The 23396-nt window shown below is 33.9% G+C and overlaps 1 protein-coding gene across 6 annotated transcripts in view; it reads right to left on the reverse strand.

Annotated features, from left to right (window-relative positions):
* LOC100881697 (uncharacterized) overlaps nt 1-23396 on the reverse strand; it is a 497276-nt gene that overhangs the window by 246484 nt on the left and 227396 nt on the right. For all 6 annotated transcript variants that reach the window (XM_076535024.1, XM_076535026.1, XM_076535021.1 and 3 more), the window contains one exon: nt 22404-22434. The gene's annotated coding sequence lies outside the window, so the exon portion shown is untranslated. The remainder of the gene's footprint in view (nt 1-22403; nt 22435-23396) is intronic.

Below are 23396 nucleotides of genomic sequence, written 5' to 3' on the forward strand. Positions count from 1 at the left end.
CACTATTACGTTGTATACTATCACTACTAGTATATTAATGTATAATGTATGTCACATATTACCAATGATCTCATGTTACCATATATCATTACATATCACATATATTACATCACAAACATCATCTACTTGTAACCAACAATATATCTAAATTATTATGTAGATGTGATCATGTATTACCACTACTGATATATTAATGTGTATCACATATTACTGCTAATCATATGTTACCATATGTCACATATGACACATTATATTACATCACAAACATCATCTACTTATAACCAACAATATATCTAAATTATTATGTAGATGTGATCATGTATTACCACTACTGATATATTAATGTGTATCACATATGACGACTAATCATATGTTACCATATGTCACATATGGTACATTGTATTACATCACAAACATCATCTACTTGTAACCAACAATATATCTAAATTATTATGTAGATGTGATCATGTATTACCACTACTGATATATTAATGTATATCACATATTACTGCTAATCATATGTTACCATATGTTACATATGGTACATTGTATTACATCACAAACATCATCTACTTGTAACCAACAATATATCTAAATTGTTAGGTAGATTTGATCATGTACTATCAGTACTAACCTAACCTATCATCCAACCCATCACTTAGCAAACATCATAGCCAAAAATATAATCCCACAAATGGAACTTGTAAAGTTCCTAACCTAATCAACCCTATCACCTAGCAAACATCATAGCCAAAAATATAATCCCACAAATGGAACTTGTAAAGTTCCTAACCTAATCAACCCTATCACCTAGCAAACATCATAGCGAAAAATATAATCCCACAAATGGAACTTGTAAAGTTCCTAACCTAATCAACCCTATCACCTAGCAAATATCATAGCGAAAAATATAATCCCACAAATGGAACTTGTAAAGTTCCTAACCTAATCAACCCTATCACCTAGCAAACATCATAGCTAAAAATATAATTCCACAAATCCTCCTTGTAAACCTAACCTATCATCCAACCCACCTAGCATAAAAATACAATAACTGCCATAAATTCGATCTGGAGCAAATCGAAAATGATTCGTATACCAGTTATCACTGATCCTCCAACTGCCACCAAATCCATAGTGTTTTGCCCAAGTCGACGTTTTGTCGTGGAAAGTTTGTATCGCTAAATAAGAGCATCTGCGGTATAAATTTCATTCTTGTTCAGCCACGGTACTCGAACGTGGTAGCAAGTTTTTGTTGGGAAGTTCGATCCTGCTCGCGGTCCCATCACTTTTTTTCGACTTAAAGGCTGCGAAAGTTTTGTTGTAAATACGCGGTATGTTAAAGAGTTCAATCTAACCGAGACAGACACAAAAGGCTGAAACGTAGAACCTTTTCGAAACTTTCTACATACATAATGTGTTTTCTCTGCGTTAGCTAACGCAACGCCAGCAAAATAGCGGGATACCGCGGACGCCGATCGTTTGTGTATAATTAATCAACATCTGTTTATGCTTCGTATCAGCTTATAAATATTCATGCATCGATCAAGGTATTCTGTTGAATTCGTTGCGAGTAAAAATTCATCTTTTAGAGGTAGAATTGTGATGGACAGATTTGTTGAATAGTGGAATTGTTAACTAGTTTCCCAGTCTTGTTTGGTCAAACTTGTTAAATGTTTGGAGAAATTTGTTGAAATTAATAGCTTAACAAGTTTGTGAATAATTTATGACAAACTATATTTAACCACAAAAAAAGAAGACTTTAAAAATGTTTGTTTGATAAGGTTTGTCAAAAATGAAAGTACGTAATCAATTTGGTAATCAATAATCGCTTAACAAGTTAATAAGTGATAATAAATGAAATTTAACCTTGATTTGTATATTTGATTAGTATATTTGATAGGTCATAAGGTTAGGTGATAGTTTCACAAGTTCTGGCTGTGGGATTATATTTTTATGATAGGTTTGCTGAGTGACAAGATAGAAGGTTTCCACAAATCTGATAAAATCTAGAGTACTATAATAGAATTTAATAATTCTAGAATTGGCAAAGAAGTATACCAGATTCATAGGTAGATCGAATAGAAATTTTAGGATTAGTACCTTCGTAAAGTCAAAGGTAAACTTGAGACACCTCTGAGTTTCAGTTAGAATTACTGAGAACTAATGCATAATTTCAAAGTACCCATGGGAGTACAGAATCAAGATATGTCTTTGGATGTTCGATTATATCAGTAAGATCATACGTCATATATTATGCAATGATGTGTTGTCATATGTTATGTATATTGTCACTAGTGATATGTTGTCACGTATCATGTATTGTTACTAATGATGTATTATTATTTTTCATGTGTTGACAGCAATGATGTATTGTGGATGTGTCATGTGTTGTGGATGTGTCATGTGTTGTCACTAATCATATGTTATTGCACATGTATTTTCAGTAATTACATATGATCATATACATATATTGTTGCTAATGATATATTGTCACATATTATGTATTATCATTAATGATATATTGTTATGTATCATGTATTATCACTAATGATATGTGATCACATATCATATGTTATTACTAATGTTATATTGTCATGTATCATATGTTATCACTTATGATATGTGATCATATATCATATGTTATTACTAATGTTATATTGTCATGTATCATATATTATCACTAATGATATGTGATCATATATCACATGTTATTACTAATGTTATATTGTCATGTATCATATGTTATCACTAATGATATGTGATCATATATTATATGTTATTACTAATGATATATTGTCATGTATCATATATTATCACTAATGATATGTGATCATATATCATATGTTATTACTAGTGTCATATTGTCATGTATCATATATTATCACGAATGATATGTGATCGTATATCATATGTTATTACTAATGATATATTGTCATGTATCATATGTTAGCACTATGATATGTGATCATATATCATATGTTATTACTAGTGTCATATTGTCATGTATCATATGTTATCACTAATGATATGTGATCATATATCATATGTTATTACTAATGATGTATTGTCATGTATCATATGTTATCACTACTGAAATGTTATCACATATCATATGTTATTACTAATGTTATATTGTCATGTATCATATGTTAGCACTAATCATATGTGAACATATATCATATGTTACCACTAATGTCGTATTGTCATGTATCATATGTTATCACTACTGAAATGTTATCATATATCATATGTTATCACAAATGTTATATTGCCATGTATCATATATTATCATTAATAACATACCATCATACATCACATATCAGAACAAATCACATGTCATCATACATCACACATTATCACTAATGATATGTTACCTCGTATCATCACATATGACACATGAAATAACATTACAAACATCATCTCCTAACCAACATCATACCTAATCAGTATCAAATAACTAAAACTGACTAAAACAGTATCCTTCAAATCGCATAAATCATAAAATACGTAAATACAAGACAGCGACAGGTATGTTCAACGCATCAGAATAATGTTTCACGGTGAAACTGTTAAAAGGAAATAAAGATCTAGGGTAAAGAACGAAGCAACGAATTCTATATCAGTTTCAATGGACGTTTACCTTCCTCGCGTCGGTGTTAACATGAAATATATCTTTTTCCGCTTTCGACATGTTCCATTTGTTTTCTCAAATCTCCTTCCGTTCCTCTACCGTGCATACTGTTTTAAGTATTTTTCTTCGTGACATTTTCCAGACGTACTTGCCCATTTATCAATGTGTCGCTTAATTACATTTTATGTGCTGAAAGATTCTGTAACGTGTCGTCGTTGTAAACGTTATTCTGACGCATCATCCGTCTGTACATTAGAAGCTATTTGTTTAATCGTTTATCAAACGATTAATCCTGTGTTTTTTCACGTACGGTGCTTTCATCGTTCACGTTAATTGAGCTTGACTGTCGAGATAAAAAGATAGATATTCTCTTTTTAGAATTATGGTATTTTAATTTATGGGGTTTATTATTTTAATATATCAGCATTTTAGTAATGTTCTACTGTAAAATTTTGTGCTTTACTAAAAAGTTTATCATGTGTAAAATATTGCAATATACTAAATAGTTTACCAGATGTAAAATATTGCAATATATTAAATAGTTTATGAGATATAAAATGCTGCAATATATTGGAAATTTTATAAGGTGCACAATGTTGCAATATATTGGAAATTTTATAAGGTGCACAATGTTGCAATATACTAGAAATTTTACCAAATATGGAATGCTGCAATATATCAAACTTTTTACGAATTTAAAACTTTGCAATATAGTACAAATTCTACCAAATGTAAAACATTGCAACACATTGGAAATTGTACCAAATATAAAATTTTGCAATATACTAGAGATTTTACCAAATATGGAATGCTGCAATATATCAAAATTTTTACCAATTTAAAACTTTGCAATTTAGTACAAATTCTACCAAATATAAAACGTCGCAGCATATTGGAAATTGTACCCAATATAAAATTTTGCAATATACTAGAAGTTCTACCAAATACAGAATGCTGCAATATATCAAAATTTTTACAAATTTAAAACTTTGCAATATAGTACAAATTCCACCAAATATAAAACGTTGCAACACATTGGAAATTGTACCAAATATAAAATTCTGCAATATACTAGAAGTTTTACCAAATATAGAATGCTGCAATATATCAAAATTTTTAAGAATTTGAAATGTTGCAATATACTAAAAATTTCTCCAAATTTAAAATATTTCAAACTACTCAAAATTTCCCCACAGATCTACTAAAATCTTGCCAAATATAAAATGTTGCAATATACTAAAACTTCAACCGACCAAAAATGTTGCAATATTCCAGAGCAGTTGGTACAAAGAAAACGAAGGCAGAATAGGAAACGAATAACGAGTAGATAAAAACTGTAGGTGGAAATGCTAGTGGAAATTGAAAGATAGCCAACCTAATAAGAACGGTGGTTAAAAAGAAAGAAGGAGGAACACAGAGAAAGAGGAATGAATGAATATTTGAAGGTCGATGTGGAACCATAGGACGGTGTTGGTGGAAGGCTGGAAAACAGTGGTGTGGGGAAAAAGATGTGTGCATAGAAGATGAAGGGAAATGAGAGAATGTGTGGCCGAGCACGGGATAGTACGGTCCTGGTACGATTTACAATTCCATTTCGCACCAAGAAAAATATCTGCTTCGTTGACTTTTCAACCCGCTAACGTACACACGAGCTACGGAAAAATTTACGCTCGATCGTGCTTTAAAATCTTCTACCTTCAGAAATAATTCGTATCGGTTATTAACGTCAGATTCTTGAATTAAAAGAGAATTTCTTTTGGCAGTCTTCCTTGCCGGTTTTATCTCACAATGTTGATTTTTTAACCTTCGGAAAATTAATTCGATTTCGCAACAAAGTGCACATGTTTGTTTCAACGTTTGACAAAACAAGTGACTCATCGAATTAACAACCGAGATATAGCGGGCCGTCTTACAAAACCATTTGGCTCGTTACGCGTTTGTCACTCACAATCAACACGATTCGGTACCATTAACGTGCTTCTCGATTTCCAATAAACGATCGGGTATTAATAGATCGGTGCAGAAATAGCGGAGATATTCGAGAAACGGAATGAGGTGCTTTTAGAACCAAGAGAAGGAAAATTCACGGTTGGATTACCAAGGTCGTACGGGGAAATTATGTCAGCTTTTACGGTCTCAGGTAATTTAATGAATTAAGTCACGAAATTGTTTAGTTTATTAAATTGAAATTGGATTATGTGGGGGATCGACGTACATGTGGGTTAACACACATGTGGGTGATCAATACACATGTGGTTGAGTTAATGTAAATTAAAATTACATAGTAGATAAGTTAAAGATACTTGCGTTAATTGTTAGAAAAATTAAGGCTGGTCCTAAATTAATTTTTAATTTACAAGAAAAATTACAACTTGCAAAAGTTGCAATTTCAAGAAATTTGCAACTATATCAAAATTTTCATTTCTCCAAATTTTTGTATTAACAAAGAAGTTAAATCTATATGTATTTATTAAAAAAAAATTAAATAATAGTTCCTAGCAATTAATTTTTAATTTTCTTAGTTTCCAGAAATTTAGAAAAATACAAGTATTTAAAAATTTTTAAATAGCAAAATTAATCCTCAATTTTGAAAAATTTTAACAAATTTCAAATATTTGAATCCTCAAATATTTTCAAATTTGTGAGTCATAGAAAATTTGATCTCTTAATTTTTGTGTTTGATTGTTAACGATTGCAGTATGTTTTGAGAGAAAATAAAAACTGATGGGAAAACAGTTTGTGCTCGATATAATCACTCGACATAATTCAGCGAGGATATTATTTTTCGGTTATGCAAATAAAATAGTGGCTCCTGTGGGAGCAATATGCGAATTCTCAACGGAGAGAAAGAAAGATTGCGGACTTTTATATCCGCGGCAAAAGTCGAAGAAGAGGAGAATACAGAATGAAAATATGTACCACACAAAGTTTTCGCCGGAAGCGGTTGTATCTTCGCAAAACATCTTGCGAATATATGCCAATTTTTGTCGATGCATCTACGAAAATTTCTGTGTATCGGATTTTCTTGGAATTTCGATCATCTGCTTAATTATTTATAAAAGTTATTTTTGGAACAGAAACAACAGAAATTTAAGCATTTGATTAAAGAATGAAATTTAAGTGTTTAATTAAAAAGTGAAATTTAGGTATGCAATTAAAAAGTCAAATATAAGTATATAATACAAAAGTCAAATTTAAATATTTAATTTAAAAAATGAATTTTAAATATTTGCCAATAAAATGGGACACAAATATTGACTTAAAAAGTGAAATTTGATTTCTAAATTAAAAAATGAAATTCAATAATTTAATCAAAAAATAAAATTTAATTATTGAGTTAAAACAGTGAAGTTCAATAATTTAATCAAAGAATACAATTTAATTATTGAGTTTAAAAAATGAAATTCAATAATTTAATCAAAAAATAAAATTTAATTATTGAGTTTAAAAAATGAAATTCAATAATTTAATAAAAAAACAAAATTTAATTATTTAGTTAAAAAATGAGGTTCAATTATTTAATGAAAAAGTAAAATTTAATTACTTAGTTCAAAAATGAAGTTCAATGATGCAGTCAGAAAGTGAAATTTAATTGCTAAATTAAAAAATGTAGTTTAATTATTAAATTGACAAGTGAGGTTTGATTATTTAGTTGGAAAGTGAAATTTGATAATTTAATTAAAAAACGAAAGTTCATTATTTAATTAGAAGGTGAAATTTGATAATTTAGTTGACAGTGTATGAAATTATTTAGTGTAGAGATGTTTGGCAAGGTAGGAAAACTGCATAGTGCATCATTCAGCATTCGCTGCATTGTGCAACATATTTGCAACATGATGCAATGGTTAATTAAGAGGGAATCTGTCCAAGAATTTTGTTAATTATGTACACACTATTTAGAATGTATGTGACGATGCATATGGTGCGATATTCATGTGGGATGTACATATGTGACGTACATGTATGTAAATTTTAATATAGCGAACAACGTTATACAATTCCACTGAAATAAAAGTAGAAATAGACAAAATATTATTAAATTAAAAATCCAATAAATTAACAAAATTATATAAAATTAAATAGAATGTATGTGACGATGCATATGGTGCGATATTCATATGTGATGTACATGTATGTAAATTTTAATATAGCGAGCAGTGTTATACAATTCCACTGAAATAAAAGTTGAAATAGACAAAATATTATTAAATTATAAATCCAATAAATTAACAAAATTATATAAAATTAAATAGAATGTATGTGACGATGCATATGGTACCATATTCATATGTGATGTGCATATGTGACGTACATGTATGTAAATTTCAATATAGCGAACAGTGTTATACAATTCTCTGAAATAAAAATTGAAATAGACAAAATATTATTAAATTAGAAAATCAAATAAATTCACACATCAAATTAATTAAGATCATATGAGTCAACATATCATCAAATTAACACGTTAGATAAATGACCAAACTTGCGCTAAATTAAAACTTTGAATAAAATAACAAAATTATATAGAATTAAACTATGAAAAAAACTGACAAGATGACGTTAAACTAAACCCTCGAATAATCACCAAAAATATATAAAATTAAATAATCAAATAAGTTAGATCAAAACCCCGAATAAATTACCTAAAAATGACAAAAAATTAAAACGTGAAATAAATGACTGACAAGAAACAAACAAGCTCGAATTAAAAAAAGAAAAGAACAAAAAAAAAAGACAAGAGAACAATATTAAAAGCAGAAAGGACATCGCAGACAGGTGCAGAAAAAGCGCATTAAGCGTCGAACAACCGAAACAGCGGGTATCGAGGTAGCCGGGAAATGTGGGTCGCTTTATTTTTCGCTGTAGATTCATCAGGGAAAGTTTCATAAAAATCGATGTCCCAACGGGTGTTTTGTCCCCTAGCTAGTAAAAAGCTTCGGCTGAAATAATCTCGAGATGATCGAGGCTGGTCGGGCACCCGAAAGCATTCTATTCTCTGTGTATTTACCACATTCAAGGAGACTACACGAGTGCTGGCCTAAAATTACCAAGCGACTGAAAGATATTTATGGGCACCGGTATCTAAAATTATTGTGGCTTGGGAAATTCTAACCGATACTAGGTGCAACCGGTGCTGTGGCCTACGATACACCCGGCCAGGTGTACGTACACACCAACACGTGGCCGCGTGCGAGCTTGTGAACGATTTCGCACACGGTCACACGAGCACGGACGTGGCTATGCAAACGTGAGCGCATGTTACGCGCGTCGTGAGCCGATTTGCTTAATCCATTCGCCAGTTCCGCGTGTAATGGACATTATACAGTCACGTGTGACTGATGAGCCAACATGGGGATCCGGAATCGTCGGGAATCAGAGCTGGAAGAGTTTCAAAATTTTCGCCAATTCGACCCGCTATACACTCGGCTTCTGATGAACTTTGCCTATTGTTAGCATAAATCATGGCCGGATTCCTCGGTTGCTTGGCTGCCTGGCCAATGACGTGGCAGAAATTATCCCCGCTTTTCCTTTCGGATCTTTCCACCGACCATTGTTCCCTCATATCATTAATCATCGAATACCTGAGTGTTCTTGCTGCTACCAGCCAACTTGAATAATAATGAGAAAAATCGAGATTGCGAGTGCGGTGACGAGAATGTGCAACCGCACGATAGAGGATCGATTTGGGATTTTTATAAATGCCTACATTATAGGGATAATCTTAATGTTCAATGTGGTATTCATCTGGTATTTAGTTAAATTATTATTACATTAGATTGTGGTTTCTTCGAGGTTTGCAGTAATGTGGAACGTGTCATATGGGATCACACATGGTCACGTAAATATACTGATCAATTATTATATGAATAATCTTGATGATATACATTATACAAACATATGGTACTCTCAAGTTTGGATAATATTTGTGAACATTAAGAGATTGTGGTTTGTTAAGATGTTACGATCGTGTGGACCATGTGTGTCATATGTGATCATACATACATGATCTTCTCCTAAGTAGACTAATTTATTATTATACAGCCATCTGATACTCTCAAGTTTGAATGATAATTGTAAACATTGAGAGATTGTGGTTTGTTAAGACTTCGTGGTCATGTGGACCATATGTGTCATATGTGATCATACATACATGATCTTCTCCTAAATACACTAATTTATTATTATGCACCCATTTGATACTCTCAAGTTTGAAGTATAATTATAAGCATTGAGAGATTGTGGTTTGTTAAGAAGTCGTGATCATGTGGACCATGTGTGTCATATGTGATCATACATACATGATCTTCACCTGAGTGCACTAATTTATTACTTATGAATAATCTTGCTGACATATGTCATACAACCATATGATGCTCTCAAGTTTGAGTAATAATTGTAAACATTGAAAGACTGTGGTTTGTTAAGACTTCGTGGTCATGTGGACCATATGTGTCATATGTGATCATACATACATGATCTTCTCCTAAGTAGACTAATTTATTATTATACAGCCATCTGATACTCTCAAGTTTGAATGATAATTGTGAACATTGAGAGATTGTGGTTTGTTAAGAAGTCATGATCATGTAGACCATATGTGACATACGTAACCATACACACATGAACTTCACCTAAGTTCACTAATTTATTATTACACAAATAATCTTGCTGATATACATGATACAATCATCTGATACTCCAAACTTGAATAATAATTACAAACATTGAAAAATTGTATGGTTTGTTAAGACGTTATAATCATGTAAAACATACGTATGTGTCATATGAGGTCAAGCAAACATGATTTTCACCTAAATACCCTGATTATTTATTATGTGAGCAATATTCTTGATTAACTGCAGTATTTTCAAGCTTGAATAATAAAGAGAATTGCAAGATCATTCTTTAAAACAATGTGGAAAATGTAAGTATGCACCAGGTATGGTACATGCATGATTTTCATCTACATGGCAGTGCTGTTATTTATTATAAGAATATTCTTGCTGCTACATATAACACAATGTTCTTAACACTTTTAAGCTCGAATACTAATTATAAAAATTTTGATATTGTGATTAAATATTGTTAAAATATGAATATGTAGAATGTGAAAGTACACACATGACTTTCAGCTAAAAGTCCACTGTTATGTTACAATGTCCACAGTTATTTATTACACAAATATTTTTATTACTCTACGTAACGCTCCACGTACATCTAATTTGAATACTAATTATATAAATTGCAAGATTGTAGTTCATTAATCCTGTAAATGTATGAAAATGCATGTACTAGATACTAAAGCGAGCATTCATGATCACCATCGATTGTTAATCACTATATGAATAAATAAATTGAATTTAATGCACACGGTATTAATGCTTTATATGCGGATGGCGTACTGCACTGCGCAGAGGGCGTTGAATGGGAAAAATTCGTTAAATGAGTTTAATGAGTGAATTAATTATATTTAATGGGAAACAAAATACGATTAACTGGAGCCTTTTGTTCGCTGTAACGTACATAGAATTATTCTGCAGTTGTTAACATTTTTGAGGATAGACATTTTTAAAAAATTTTACTATTTTTTTGAAATTATGAAATTTTATTATTTCAAGTATGATTTTGAAAAATTTTTAAGATAAGATTGCAAGTTTGTACATTTTCTAAATTTTTGTATTGTGGAATTTGATTATTTTCAAGTTGAAATTCCAAGTCTGAAGTTGTCAAATTATCAAATTATCAAATTTTCAAATTTTCAAATTTCTAAATTCTTAAATATTACAATTCTCCAGGTTTCTAAATTTCCAAGCACTCAAATTTCCAAATTCCTAAATTTTCAAATACCACAAATTCCCAAATTCCAAGAATCCAAAATCCCTAGATTTCCAAATTTCAAAATTCCTAGATCTCCAAATTTCCAAACACTGAAATCCCCAAATTCCAAATCCCCAAAATCCCTAGATCTCCAAAGTCCAAAACCTGGAAATCTCTACATTTTCAAATTCCATAGACTTCCAAATTCCAAAACCCCAAATTCCCTAGATTCCCAAATTCCAAACCCCCAAAATCCCTAAATCGCCAAATTCCACAACCCCAAAATCCATGAATCTCCAAATTCCCTAGAGTTCCAAATTCCAAAACCCCAAATTCTCTAGACTTCCAAATTCCAAACCCCCAAAATCCCTAAATCTCCAAATTCCAAAACCCCAAAATTCCTAGATCCCCAAATTCCAAAACCTCAAATTCCCTAGATTTCCAAATTTCCAAATCCAACATCCCTAGATTTCTAAATTCCAAAATCCCTAGATCTCCAAATTTCCAAATACTGAAATCCCCAAATTCCCTAGAGTTCCAAATTCCAAACCCCCAAAATCCCTAGATCTCTAAATTCCAAAACCCCAAAATTCCCAGATTTCCAAATACCGAAATCCTCCAATTCCCAAATTACCAAAAACCCACGTCCCAAATTCCAATTCCCAAAATCTCCAAACATCCCCCTCTCCGCCCAAAATCATCCCTTAATTCACCCTCAATCCAACAGTCAAAAGTGCCCTCTCAAATCTGCAAAGATTCGCTTGTAATTACATCCCCTGAAATTTGCAGTAAACCTACCAAGAAAAAAGATTCTAAGAGAGTAAAAGAGGGTTTGAAGTATGCGGAACGAGCGACGAAACGTTATTGTCGAGGTTTCCCCAAGCAACTCGGTGATTCGTCAGTGGTTCCAGAACGGAAGGTTGACCTCGCATCCGAGACGAAACGAAGAAGAAACGAGAGCAGGACGCCTAACAGCTTCCACGGAGGACATTTAAAAGCAAGAACGTGGCAGCATCTGCAATTCTCACGTGTCGGGAAAGTTGTCGACCAACCAGTTGCGCACATTCTCACTGCACTTCATCCCGATGGTTGGTGCTGGGTCAAGGTAAAACTTTACGAAAGGAAACTTAGCGGAGTCTTTGAAAAGGTGCAGGCCAACTTCGCCATGGAACTTGAACAGAAACATTCGCAGCTTTTCTTAAGATCCCTCGCACTCCTCGCACTTTTCGCCACCCCTCTAGAATCAGCGGAAATCTTTTCTCCTTTTGGCCAAACGAGAAATTTCTACCGGTTATTTTACGGATACAATGAAATCCACTCTTTCGCGTAACTTCCTTCCAATTACACCAACTTCCACTTTGAATCGTTTGCATTCACTGACGTTTTATCTTGCGTTTTTTCGGGTGTTTGCGCGTTTGATCTTTTGTCTGGGTTCGGATTTAGGAGAGCTTTTGGGAGGTTGGATGGTTTTGAGTTATGTTTTGAGTTAGGTCGTAAGGTTATAGATGGAACTATTTTGTGTATATTGGACTGGAAGATTGGGGATGAATAATGTAGTCGATCTATAATATTTAATAATTAATATTTATAAGGATAATGTAGTCTGTGTCCACATTTAAGGACATTTAACATCCACCTTCAAATTTGGATTAAAATTTATAATTTCAAATTTGGGTTTACGCTTCTAACTTCAAATTTATGTTCAAGTTTGTGATTTCAATTTTAGTTGAGGTTTCTAACATCAAATCTAGGTGATAATTTCTATCTTCAAATTTAGGTGGAACTCTCTAACTTCATATTTAGCTTCAAATTAATAATTTCAAATTTATGTCTAAGCTTCTAATTTCAAATTCATGTTCAAGTTTGTAATTTCAATTTTAGACAAGCTTTCTAACTTCAAATCTAAATGAAACTCTCTATCTTCAAATTTAAGATGAAATCCCCAACCTCAAATTTAGGTACCAGTTTCTAACATCAAATTTAGCTTGAAATCTCAAACTTCAAGTTCAGGTTCAAGTTTATAATTTCAGATTTGACCTGTGGTTTGCAACATCAAATCCAAATGAAAGTCTCTATATTCAAATTTAGGTTGAGTCTCTAACTTCAAATTTAGACCCCAGTTTATAATTTCAAACTTAAGCTGAAGTTTGCAACTTCAAATCAAGGTAAAAATCTCTGTCTCCACGTTTGGATTGAAATTTCTAACTTCAAATTTGAGTCACAGTTTCTAACCTCAAATTCAGGGTGCACATTGTAACTTCAAATTTAGGTTCAAATGTATCACTTCAAATTTGAGTACTAGTTTGTAACTTCAAACTTGAGTTAGCGTTTGCAACTTCGAATCTAAGTAAAAGACTCTATCTCCACATCTGGATTGAACTCTACGTTCAAATTTAAGCTACAGCCTCTAACCTCAAATTTAGGTTGCAGTTTGTAACTTCAAGTTCAAGTTGAAATTTCTGGCTTCAAATTTAGCTTGCTGTGTCTAACATCAAACTTTAATTGAATCTTCAAATTCAAATTTTAGTTGAAGCTTGTAACCTCAAACTTTAGTTGAAATATCTAACTTCAAATCTGAATTGAAGTATTTAACTTCAAATTTGAGTTGAAGTATTTAACTTCAGGTTTGAGTTGTCGTATTTAGCTTCAGGTTTAAATTGAAGTTTCTGAGTTCAAATTTAGATGAAAGTTCCTGACATGAAACTTAAATTGTAATACATAGCTTCAAGTTTTAGTTGCATTCCCAACTTGAAATTTAAATTACAACCTCTAACTCCAAATTTAGGTTCTAGCTTCTAACTTCAAATTCAGCTACGAGCTTCTAAGTTCAAACTTAACTTCAAGCTTCTAACTTCAAACTTAGCTGTGAACTTCAGAGTTCAAATTTAAGTTCTAGTTTTTAATTGTTAATGTAGGTACGAGCTTGTGAGTTCAAATTTAAGTTCAAGTTTCTCACATGAAATTTAGGTATGAACTCCTAAGTTCAGAGTAGAGTTCAACTATCTAACTTCACATTTAGGTATGATCTTCTCAGTTCAAATTTATCTATGAGCTTGTGAGTTCAAATTTAAGTTCAAGTTTGACATTTCAAATGTAGCTATGAACTCCTAAGTTCAGAGTTATGTTCAACTTTCTAACTTCACATTTAGGTATGAGCTTCCCAGTGTCCATAATGTCCCACGTTAAATAACAGTACATAAATTATATGACAGTACATAAAACAGTCAGTATATAAATTATAGAATGACATCAACGAGAGTACAAAAATCGTCAAACGAAGGAATTTAAAAAACGATTTATCAAAGTTCCAGTTTTACACGAGTGGTCAATCAAGTTTGGTTGCCGGCGCAGGAAGAGGAGTTTTCGAACAAAATGACACACGAGGCATCCGTTTTTTCGTCCGCTGGCAACGTGTCCTCCGGCTGAATAATGGCCGGGAAAATTCATTGAAGACGAGAGCCGGTGCAATTAGTTTTTTTCACACGCAAGAGAATGCGGTGGTTACCAATCCGTCGGCGGAGAATTTAATTTTGTTACGCATCGAGAAGAATGCGGTCCGTTCCTGACCCCGCTTCGGCTCGTACCTGTGACCCCGGACCGGGAGAAAAATCAAACCGTGACCGCAATTCGAAAATAGAATTTGAAAATTAAGCGATGCTGTCGCACGATCGTCGCTGCTTCCTACATTTCTCTCGGTTTCGCTCCACCTCTAGGGATGTTTTTACGCGGAATTTTTCCACGATATTCGTTCTCTTATCGAAACGTTTCCCCGCCTGAAACTTCGAACGCAAAATACAGAAATATTCTATCGAGGGTTGGAATTTTTTTGCTGTCGAGTATTTCGAATTTTCAAGTTGCCACTCTGTGCTGGGTTATTAACTTTTTGAGTTCTCAAACTTGTTAACGCGAAAGTTTACTGACAAGATTTTGTCACGTAAGTACACCAAAGTGATACTTCGAACGTTTCAAAATGAAGATTAAACTTTGCAAAGATAATTTCTGAAATGATTATGTAGAAAAAAATTACTCTGCAGTTTCTATTTTATGCAACTTTTTAAAATAGAGGTGTTAAAAATATTTAAACGACAAAGTGAATAAAATATTCTTTTGTCACTTTAAAGTACAAACAATTGCAGGCTGAAATTCAGTAATGGAAAATAATAAAAAATTGATTGATTCGTTTTTTGTTCCAACGAGGCACCAGCCATTTTATGTTATAAATATTGATGAAACGTTTATGCAGTTATTTTGTTTAAACGTTATACTACAGATTCGTGTACTAAAAGTGCTATTTTGCGATACTTTGTGCCATGAAATTGCGTCGGACCTTTCTGTACAAAAATGTGTTTTAAAAACCATTCATTTTGATGTGACTAATTTGACGGCGTGTTATTTTGTTTTGGGGCGAGTAGTGAAAGGTGCATGAATATGGCTATTTTCCTTGGGTTTTAAGCTTTAAATTCATGTATCACAAGTGCCATTTGGAGATACTTTTCTGTCATGAAATAGCGACAGACCATTTGGTACAAAAACTTAATGTGTTAATAATTACTAGTTTCGTACAAAACATTTGTTGTGTTTGACAGTCCACCATTTTGTATAAAGAGTACTAATGAAAGGTGCATCTATAGGGCTGTTTTCCTTGAACTTCAAGCTTTAAATTCATGTATCGCAAGTGCCATTTGGAGATACTTTTCTGTCATGAAATTGAGTCAGAAGTTTGTGTACAAAAATGTAATATGTCAATAATCAGTAGTTTCACATAAAACATTTGTTACGTTTCACAGCCCGCCATTTTGTATAAAGGCTACTAATGAAAAGTGCATGCATACAGCTATTTTCCTTGTGCTTCAAGCTTTAAATTCATGTATCGCAAATGGCATTTTGAAATACTTTTCTGTCATGAAATTACGACAGACCATTTTCTACAAAAACGTAATAATCATTAGCCTCGCATAAAACATTAATTATGTTTAACAGTCCGCCATTTTGTATAGAGAATACTAATGCAAGGTGCATATATACAGCTCTTTTCCTCGAACCCCAATCTTCAAATTCCCCTTTAACAAGCACCATTTTCAAAAACTTTTCTGTCATGAAATCGCGCTCGACTCCCCCAAAAAAGAAACCGAATAATTCCCATCCAAGAAAATGATTTCAAGGGTCATCAATCGGTCAACCAAAAGTTTTTCGATAACCGATACACTTCTCGTATTTTAACGAGACCATTCCTAGACTTCTTCCATCGGCATGACACAAAAATTCGTACACGTGTTTCCCCGTATTCTCATTCGTTAACGGTCGCTGGCAGACCGCTCGACCCCACGAATGATTTCGAAGCCTGTTAAATTGAACTCCACATGTAATTTCCCGTTCGCTTTTTTTTTTTTTTAATAAATCTCCTCGACCCCGTGCAGAACCAATATTTCTTTTTTGACACATCGTTTAACCGGAAAAAAGGGATCATTAAAGAATTGTCTTTTGGTTCACTTTACCTTAACTCTTACTGCTTTATTAATTTTGTTCTTCATTCATTTTTTGTTACACTTTCTTTTGCAATTTTAGGTGCTTTGTTAGTCAAAGGTTTGATCACAGAATTATTTATTGTTCACTGAAGAATTTATGATTGTTCAGAGAATTTTTTTTATTTTGTCTTAGGTGCACATTTTGAGCTATTTTATTTTGGCGGGAAAATTATTTTGGGAGAAAATTGCGTGAATATTTAATATTTACTGACTGATAAAAATAGTGAAGTTCATTCGTAACTTCATAATAATTTAAAATTTACCGACTGACAAAAATAGCGATCATTCATAACTTCATAATAATTCAACAAAATATTTTTAAATTTAATGTACCTAAATATTTCCATAGCTAAACCTGATATAACTCTACAGTTTATCAATAACAATATTAAAAGGTAATGTATTTACATTGAACAAAAATATTAAACAACAACATATTTGTACTAAATTCAATAATCTCGAATAACAATGAAACCACGAAGGTATTAAAAGATTAACGAGGTTTACAGATATTGCTTACGAGACATTATATGAAAGAATAATTAAACTGTTGCTTAAACAATGGATAGTCTGTCTGGTTTCAGCCATCGTACACCGATTAATCATTTGTCACAGTCGGTTCGTAGCAGAATCGCGACAAGAATAAATCAATTGTGACGCTTGTTCTCGTCCCGGTCGTTAACAACCCGTCTCCTTCGAAATTACTCGTTTAAATTCCAAACAAAAGCAAGATCCATCGTTGCAGCTTTATTCCCGCTAATAGCGAGCCTTCCTTCGACAAGTTCAATTTCAAAGTTCAACCCCTCGAACGTTCAAGTGCTCGGACTAAAGATCAGCTTCTGTATCGCGGAACATCGACTAATCGAACGTCGCGAATAATAAACGGCATCTTTGACGATCTCGCTCGGAAAACGCGGCTTGAATCAACATCATCAGCCAGCCTGCCTAGATCAATACAATTGCTTCGATTCTGATGGACACTTCAAGCTTCGACCTTTCAATTTGCCCTTTTTCTGATAAGTGATAGTCGCATTTTTAATTTGGATTCTTGAAAAGGATGTTTATTTTTAATTGGGGATCATTTTGAAGCAGTAGATTTTTAATGGCGGAAGGATTCTTAAGGGTGGAAGGTGGAGTGGTTTGAAATTTTTGGGTTGGTTAGTTTTTGATTGGGGGATGAGGGTGGGTGGAATTTTTGGGGTTCTGGAAATTTTGAGTTGGGGGATGGGGTGGGTGGAATTTTTGGGGTTCTGGAAATTTTGAGTTGGGGGGTGGAGTGGGTGGAATTTTTAAGGTTCTGGAAATTTTGAGTTGGGGGATGGAGTGGGTGGAATTTTTGGGGTTCTGGAAATTTTGATATGGGAGATGGGGTGGGTGGAACTTTTAGAGTTCTGTAAATTTTGAGTTGGAGAATGGAGTGGGTGGAATTTTTGGGGTTTTGTAAATTTTGAGTTGGGGGATAGAGTGATTGGAATTTAGAATATTTCATTTGAAAAAAAAATATAATTTTGAAGTATAAAAAAATTTGAAAGAAACAAAATAATTTTGAAGTGTAAAAAAATTTGAAAAAAGAAAAAGAATTGTAAAGCACAAAAAGAATGACAAGAAAAATAATTTTGAAGAATAAAAAGACACTAAAAATAAAAAATAAAAGAATGACACTAAAAATAATTTTGCACTGTATAAAAAATATTAGAGCAAAAAGAATGTTGAAATATAAAAAGGAAAGGATCGATAATGTCGTGATAGATTTTGAAAAGCGACTGAAGAAAGTGAAGGAACACGAGTATAAGATACGTGGAACAATCAAAGTTACATCGTGTCGAACACGTCGAATCTACTTTTATTGAAACAGAGTTTGACCTATCGGCAATCTGACACATTTTCTGACCCAGCCGTCCTGACACCGTTACCACACGTTTTATGATTCTCTCGGATAGCCGGACGAGAACGACCCTCGATCTTTCTCGTTTTACTGGTTTCTGTTTCTCGAGTTATGTTCCACCGGAATCGTGATGCTACATAATCCTTCAACGTCCAGAAATTGGAACGATCCATGAAACGCCTTCGTGCGATTCGTGAAAAATATAAGTATTCAGAAATGTACAGTCTATCAATTATTCCTTAGCGGTTCGTGGATTCAATTATATAGTACATACAAGCTTTAGAATTATTTATTGTGCTGTTTATGATATTGGTTTTGTTGCAGATTTAAAAAATTTGGAAGTATGGAAATTTCAGACACTTCAAATTTTAGATGTTTCGAGTTTAGGTTTCTAATTTCAAATTTAGGTTCAAGCTTCTAATTTCAAATTTAGGTATAAGTTTGTAATTTCAATTTTAGTTGAGGTTTCTAACTTCAAGTCCAGGTTTCTATCTTCAAATTTAGGGTGATATCTCGATCTTCAAATTTAGCTTCAAATTTCTAATTTCTAATTTCGAATGTAGGTTCAAGCTTCTGATTTTAAATTTATGTTCAAGTTTGTAATTTCAATTTTAGTCAAGCTTTCTAACTTCAAATCTAAATGCAACTCTCTATCTTCAAATTTAAGATGAAATCCCCAACCTCAAATTCAGGTACCAGTTTCTAACATCAAATTTAGCTTGAAATCTCAAACTTCAAGTTCAGGTTCAAGTTTATAATTTCAGATTTGACCTGTGGTTTGCAACATCAAATCCAAATGAAAGTCTCTATATTCAAATTTACGTTGAGTCTCTAACTTCAAATTTAGACCCCAGTTTATAATTTCAAACTTAAGCTGAGGTTTGCAACTTCAAATCAAGGTAAAAATCTCTGTCTCCACGTTTGGATTGAAATTTCTAACTTCAAATTTGAGTCACAGTTTCTAACCTCAAATTCAGGGTGCACATTGTAACTTCAAATTTAGGTTCAAATGTATCACTTCAAATTTGAGTACTAGTTTGTAACTTCAAACTTGAGTTAGGGTTTGCAGCTTCGAATCTAAGCAAAAGTCTCTATCTCCACATCTGGATTGAACTCTGTGTTCAAATTTAAGCTACAGCTTCTAACCGCAAATTTAGGTTGCAGTTTGTAACTTCAAGTTCAAGTTGAAATTTCTGGCTTCAAATTCAACTTGCTGTGTCTAACATCAAACTTTAATTGAATCTTCAAATTCAAATTTTAGTTGAAGCTGGTAACCTCAAACTTTAGTTGAAATATCTAACTTCGAATCTGAGTTGAAGTATTTAACTTCAAATTTGAGTTGAAGTATTTAACTTCAGGTTTGAGTTGTCGTATTTAGCTTCAAGTTTAAATTGAAGTTTCTGAGTTCAAATTTAGATGAAAGTTCCTGACATGAAACTTAAATTGTAATACATAGCTTCAAGTTTTAGTTGAATTCCCAACTTGAAATTTAAATTACAACCTCTAACTCCAAATTTAGGTTCTAGCTTCTAACTTCAAATTCAGCTACGAGCTTCTAAGTTCAAACTTAACTTCAAGCTTCTAACTTCGAACTTAGCTGTGAACTTCTGAGTTCAAATTTGAGTTCCAGTTTTTAATTGTTAATGTAGCTATGAGCTTCTGAGTTCAAATTTAAGTTCAAGTTTCTCACATGAAATGTAAGTATGAACTCCTAAGTTCAGAGTTAAATTAAACTTTCTAACTTCACATTTAGGTATAAGCTTCTAAGTTCAAACTTAGCTATGATCTTCTCAGTTCAAACTTAACTTCCAGTTTATAACTTCACCTATAGTTGCATGCTACAAATGTAAATATCAGAGTCCAAATTTACGAAACAAGAAACGCAGTCGACTCAAATCCTAAATCTACAGGTTCCGTGCCTCCAGAAGATCCCAGCCTCCCACATCGCAAGAAGCCTGATTACCGTCCGTGATCGATCGCATATGTATCGATTTATCAAGATGGAAGTGCAAGTAGCCAATCGACCAGGAGTAAAACAGTAGGTCTAGGATGAATTTGAGCGGACATTACGTTCGGTGAACCGGCAACTTTTTCCAGGATAATGACTTTCCGGTAAATTAGAATCGATAAGCCGTATCGGTATACCATTTCTAGATCCCGCTAACGATCTTTTTGCCGGCATCGAAGGGATCCAAACAGCCCCGGCAAAACGCCGGATGGAGGTCACCTAGTCAAACGTCCTGTTTTTATCCGTCGTTTGTACAAAAATCGTCGCTGCATTCCGTCGACAACGAGAGTCCGAGCGAGTAATGCGGCAAACTCTCGCCGGGTTATAAAAACGAACGTTAATATTCGTTAAGCACACACGATTGTTTTCGACGTCGGGCTTTTGTCGAAATTTCCCGGCTAACGACGCTCATGAATGGTGTTTGTGTCGAAATAAAAGGGCAAAAATAAAAAAAAATAAAGGCGGCGGTCGACAAAAAAAAAAAAAAAACGAGAGAAATTCTTACCCTGCGACGACCGTCAAGCGGCAAATTGGGTTGTACAAATATTTCCGGAAGCTCGGTAATCCGTAAAACTGAACCTCTTTCTCGCTTTTTTATATCTATCATCCGTTCTCCGAAAACGTTTCAAGCCGCGATATTTATTTCGACGCGATTTTATTCGATATCTTCGCGTAAACGCTCCTGTGTTCCCCGAAAATGTTATCCGATTGTTTGGACAGCTGACAGAGATCGGCTTTTACGGGTCTATTTCTTCTTTATAGATTTAACTTTCGAATCATCTGCATTACTCCTTCAAAAAACAGATTGGTCGCGGTTTTTTAGATAATTGTTATGTGGACAGTTTGTCCGACGATTTTATATTGGAGCGCGGGGCAGGTTCCGTTATCGAACGTGCAGTTATCGAGCCTGCAGTCATCTAACGTCCACCTATCGAACGTCCAATTATCAAACGTGCAATTATCGAACATCTCTCTTAATTTTCCTCAATTTCTTTTATCATAATATATAGTTTTGTCTATTAATGTAATTAATCTTGTACCAAGAAATATTGCGTAACCCAACCTAATCATAAGATATCACGTAATCTAACCGAACCAAAGCAAGAAATATGGCGTCCACAAAGAAATAATTCGAATGTCGTCGAACTCGATCAAACTACAAAATCTCTAGAGTGCAGCGACGCAGCGAGAATTTTGAACGTTCGTCAAGAATTTCACGGGACAAGAAATTCGTGCGCGAGGCGATGAGAGACGACCGGACGACAGAAGCGAACCAAACGGGAGACTAAATAAAACGTAACAAACACGCGGCCCGCCCGTCGTGTAAATATACAACGATAGCCAACGGACACCGGATCGAGATTCATTAGCTCCTTTATGACGCACTTTGCGGCAATGAACCAATCGTAAAAGCGTCCCATTAGCGGGATCCTAAAGTTCGCTGATTTATAATCTGTTTTCCTTTTACACTTGACGCGCGAACAGACGTTGCGGTATCGGTTCAATTTAATTAGAAGTTCGGTGAAAACTTACTCGTTACGATGACTGATCGTTGCACCGGTATCTGAAACAGAGCAACGGATTCCAATTATTAATTTCGAACAATTATTCCGCCGAATACGAACGGACTTCGCGTTCGACGCGAGTACGGATCGCTCTGTAATGATCCGAGGCAACTTCCGAATTTGGTTATTTTGATCGGGGTATAATTTACAAGACTGCAATTTTGTTGCTCGCGTTAGTTTGAGTTTAGTTTGACCTGTACAATAAGTTGTAATACTAGGAAATATCAACACGTATATTCATCGTGATATGGTGCGTCATATGGTGCGTCATGATATAGTGTGACGTGTAGTGCGTCATATGGTGAGTCATAATATAATGTGACGTATGATGTGTCATAATGGGATGCGTCATATAGTGCGTCATGACAGGGTGCGTCATATGGTGCGTCACTATGAGGTGCGTCATATGGTGCGTCACTATGAGGTGCGTCATATGGTGCGTCACGATATAATGACATATGGTGCGTCATATGATGCGTCATAATGGGATTCGTCATGCAGTGCGTCATATGGTGCGTCATGTAGTGCGTCATATGGTGCGTCATGTAGTGCGTCATATGGTGCGTTATGATATAATGTGACGTGTAGTGCGTCATATGGTGCGTCATGATATAATATGACTATGGTGCGTCATATGGTGCGTCATGATGGGATTCGTCATGTAGTGCGTCATGATAGTGTGCGTCATATGTTGCGTCACGATGAAGTGCGTCATGTAGTGCGTCGTATGGTGCGTCATTATGAGATGCGTCATGTAGTGCGTCACGTAGTGCATCCCGATGGGGTGCGTCATATTATGCGTCATGATGGGATGCGTCATGTAGTGCGTCATGATAGGGTGCGTCATATGGTACGTCACGATGAGGTGCGTCATGTAGTGCGTCACGATGGGGCACGTCATATAGTGCGTCATGACAGGGTACGTCGTACGGTGTGTCATGATGTGCGTCATGATATACTG

Source organism: Megachile rotundata, chromosome 8 (genome assembly GCF_050947335.1).
Source record: "Megachile rotundata isolate GNS110a chromosome 8, iyMegRotu1, whole genome shotgun sequence".
NCBI lineage: Eukaryota > Metazoa > Arthropoda > Insecta > Hymenoptera > Megachilidae > Megachile > Megachile rotundata.